The sequence below is a fragment of the Babylonia areolata genome, chromosome 6, assembly GCF_041734735.1.
Source record: "Babylonia areolata isolate BAREFJ2019XMU chromosome 6, ASM4173473v1, whole genome shotgun sequence".
Classification (NCBI taxonomy): Eukaryota; Metazoa; Mollusca; class Gastropoda; order Neogastropoda; family Buccinidae; genus Babylonia; species Babylonia areolata.
Genome location: NC_134881.1, coordinates 47,315,938 through 47,320,343, shown reverse-complemented (window position 1 = coordinate 47,320,343; position 4,406 = coordinate 47,315,938). Strand labels below are relative to the sequence as shown.

The window sequence follows — 4,406 nt, the reverse complement described above, 5'->3', positions numbered from 1 at the left end:
GTCTTCTTTGCTAAGGAGCTGTGTGCGTTGTTTGCGCACTGTGATCGCCACACTGACAAACTCTCCCGCCCAAGAACTGTGTTCTTAGCCTGTCACAAATTAAAAACTGAGATTAATACCAGACAGCAGAGTAATCTGTACTTCTAGAGCTGACACTGAAGCACAGAGCTCAATGGTAGCTCATTGTATTCAGCTCAGTTCACTGAAGCAGAGCCATGTGAAATGCGTCTAGTCAACTCAGTCCCTGCTGGTTTTAAAAAGCCATGATTTTTTTTTCTTCTTAGCCAATGACTGAAACAGATATACTTAGAAACTAGAAGGATAATGTTGCGACCGACATAGCATTGGGAAGTTCCGAAGAACCGGATTCCGTTCGGAGAGGTTCGCGACTGATGAAATCGTACGTTCTCGAATTCGGTGAGATACTGTTTTTGTTTGTTCGTTGTTGTTGTTTTTTTGTTTTTTTAAATATGTTTATAGAAAGCTATTTAATAGAGTATGGTGACACGATTCCTACATATCTGTGCAGTGTTTGAATTCTTAGCAAGTGAAGATTAAATTCTTAAGTCAGTCACCGAATGATGTTATTTCAGATGAAAATAAAGCCTTTCCGCAGTCCGTCATCGCCATGAAATTGTCTGCCGATCTGTATCTTCAGCTGGATTTTAAAAAAAACATTTTCTATTAAAATTTTTCATTTTCACATAACAGAACAAACAGTGAGACAAACAGACAAACACACACTCACACACAGACACACACGACACACACACACACACACACCGGCGTGACGTACACACACACACACACACACACACACACACACACACACACACACACACACACGTAAAAAAATACATACATATAGATATACACATATACCTATATATATACATCCACAAACATATACATACACATACATACATACATACATACATATATACATACATACATACCTAATTTATATATCATATGAACATATATGAATGAAAGAAAAGTAGTCTGGGGAAAATTCAAAAAAATATCATAGGAAAGTAACAACAGAATACACCAAAATGATTTTATAAAGGACTGAAGAATCTACACACATACACACACACACACACACACACACACACACACACACACACACACACACACACACACACACACATGTATATATATATATATATATATATATATATATATATATATATAGATAGATAGATAGATAGATACATAGATAGATACATAGATAGATAGATAGATATCCACGTTTTCACATTCATAATTATACTATAATTATACACACACAAACATGTACATAAACGCCGGAATTTGTAAAACGCGATAGATGTGGGGCCGGCTGTGATTTCCGAGCCCAGCTCAGTGGATTTCTGTAGTATTGCTGTTGTTGTTTTCAAACAGGTTCATGCATTCCTATTTGTACTGACAATAACCCAATATATGTGAGGCGTGAATCTGACGGCGGAATGTTTGTTGCCGACCAACTTATGAACTGAATTTTACTACTGAAGCACTATTCATTTGTTGTTTTTTTTTTTAAAATTATTGTTTGTTTGTTTTCCAACTTATACCATCGCAAAAGAATTCTATCGCTGCCAGGAATAATCTGTGCTTTACGCCGGGGAATCTTCTGAAACATTACAAAAGTATTTCGTTAACAAAGTCTTTGTCCCACATGGGGCAACAGGCGAAGACTGAAGTTCCAGGGCGTCGTCACCAGCAATACGAATCTGATGAATTACTACTGATGAGCTATGTATATTAATTAATTTTTCAGATGAATCTGCTGAACGGGATCATTTCTATTTGGTTTTGCTGATTAAATTCTCCTCTGTTTTGTGTCAGTATTAGTTGGGGGTGGAACTGAAGGGGTGTGAGTGTCTGAGCAGGGCCAGCCTCCAAAGGTAGCCAAGCGCTGGCTGGATCTGGCCAACTGCGAATGTTTGGGTAATCTCGTTTCCATGGCGGAGGCCATACCCTGCTCACCGTTCTCTCCGTCGCTGATCTGTGAGTTCCACGCTGGCTCTTCTCCTACTGCTGCCTGTGGCTCTATTCCTACTGCTGCCTGTGGCTCTATTCCTTCTGCTGCCTGTGGCTCTATTCCTTCTGCTGCCTGTGGCTCTATTCCTTCTGCTGCCTGTGGCTCTATTCCTCCTGCTGCCTGTGGCTCTATTCCTTCTGCTGCCTGTGGCTCTATTCCTCCTGCTGCCTGTGGCTCTGCTCCTTCTGCTGTCTGTGGCTCTATTCCTTCTGCTGTCTGTGGCTCTATTCCTTCTGCTGCCTGTGGCTCTATTCCTTCTGCTGTCTGTGGCTCTATTCCTACTGCTGTCTGTGGCTCTATTCCTTCTGCTGCCTGTGGCTCTATTCCTTCTGCTGTCTGTGGCTCTATTCCTCCTGCCTGTGGCTCTATTCCTACTGCTGTCTGTGGCTCTATTCCTCCTGCTGTCTGTGGCTCTATTCCTTCTGCTGTCTGTGGCTCTATTCCTTCTGCTGCCTGTGGCTCTATTCCTCCTGCTGTCTGTGGCTCTATTCCTTCTGCTGTCTGTGGCTCTATTCCTTCTGCTGCCTGTGGCTCTATTCCTTCTGCTGTCTGTGGCTCTATTCCTTCTGCTGCCTGTGGCTCTATTCCTCCTGCTGCCTGTGGCTCTATTCCTACTGCTGTCTGTGGCTCTATTCCTCCTGCTGTCTGTGGCTCTATTCCTTCTGATGCCTGTGGCTCTATTCCTTCTGATGCATGTGGCCTTGAAACGTCCTGACAGAGGGAACAATGTATGCCTTTATAATTTGAAAGTCCAGGTTGATGCGGCACTCGTGTAAATCATCATCCTTCCCACTCACCCCACCCCCAACCCCTTCACCGCCCCCCACCCCTTCCCCGACACATCCATCCCCCACCCCCCACCCAACACCTTACCCCCAACAGTATTCTAAAACTATAAGCTCTGAACTATTCCGGGCAAGAACCGCCCCATCAGGTCAATTCCCAGCATCAGTCTTCAAGCGAGATGAAGTTGGCTGGGAAACCCGAAGGAAAAGTTATTCCCCGGTACAGGGGTAACTTTTTCAAAATAATCTTTGTTTGTTGTTGTTCTTTGTTTGTTTGTTTTTGTTGTTGTTGTTGTTTTTGTTTTTTAATGGGTTTTTTTCCTTCTTTTCTTTTTCTCGTTTCCTTTATTGTTGTCTGTGTAATCAAATACAAAACATAAATTCGGGAAGCGTTTGAAGAGGATGGGGCTGAATTAATTCTTCTGGTTTACAGAAGGCAGCCATGAAGGGCGTTTTTTGGTGTGCTTTTGTTTTTGTTTTTTGTTGTTATTTTTTCTTTGTATGCACATGATCAAGTGATGGACTGGCATATATGTGGGCACATACATGTGTAACTGAGGAAAGAAGGGAATAACCCAAACAGACTATCGTGTCCATTCATAATGTGAACATAACAATCATTGACTGTTTGCTTTATGTGGTATGTAAATGCATTTATTTAAATGACATTACTACACACATTTACTGACACAAATAACACATTTAAAAACACTGACATACCATCACAAACGCTGAAGACTAAGTACGTCAAGAACATGTCCATCTTATAGACGTCAGACAGATAGTAGGAGGCCTTCGTCAATGTAATAGAATTTATGCTCCCTGAATTGTTATTAAAAATTAAAAATATATATATATGTTTACAGGGGTGGTGACTGTGGGTTGCAGGGAGTATGTTTAGACAGAGGTAATACTTCTATCTTATAACAACAACTATAATGATAACTCAACCGTTGTAGAAAGAAAACAGCCACCACACACACACACACACACACACACACACACACACACACACACACAGAAATGAAATGAAAACTAAATGTGAGGGGGGTGGAATAAACCTTTTTTTTCTGAGTGTTGGGTGTAACATGTTATTGCTGTATCTGTTTTTACCAGCTCCTCGTCTCAGTACACAGTTGGTAAAAACAGATACAGCAATAACATTTTATACCTAACACTCAGTTAGATAAAAAAAAAAATTTTAAAAAATCAAGAAGATAAGTGATGAAGATAAATCATAACCTGATGAAGCCAAACAGTACTTCACACTGATTAGAAGAGAAAAAAAATCAGCAACAAAGATGGGAACTAGGGAGCGGAGATTAAAAAAAAGAAAAAGAAAAGAAGAATGGCAGAGAGGCCGACAGGACGGAGAAAGTGAGACAGAGAAAAAGAGTAAGTGTTATTACAAAGTCGGCCTGAACTGCACCCAGTTGTCAAAAACAAGGAAGTGGCCTTTTACCTCCAGGGAGATCATCGAAACGAGCATCTGGACTTCGGGACTAGATTTGCGTCCCTTGCCGCTGAAAGCTTCGGACGGTTCGCGTTTGGGTTCATATGCATTTTGTTGTTGT

At 41.2% G+C, this 4,406-nt stretch overlaps 1 protein-coding gene across 2 annotated transcripts in view; it reads right to left on the bottom strand.

Annotated features, from left to right (window-relative positions):
* LOC143283097 (E3 ubiquitin-protein ligase XIAP-like) overlaps positions 1-235 on the bottom strand; it is a 44,422-nt gene extending 44,187 nt beyond the window's left edge. For both annotated transcript variants that reach the window (XM_076589179.1, XM_076589178.1), the window contains exon 1: positions 1-235. This exon is cut by the window's left edge and continues 991 nt beyond it. The gene's annotated coding sequence lies outside the window, so the exon portion shown is untranslated.
* Positions 236-4,406: the final 4,171 nt, after the last annotated feature.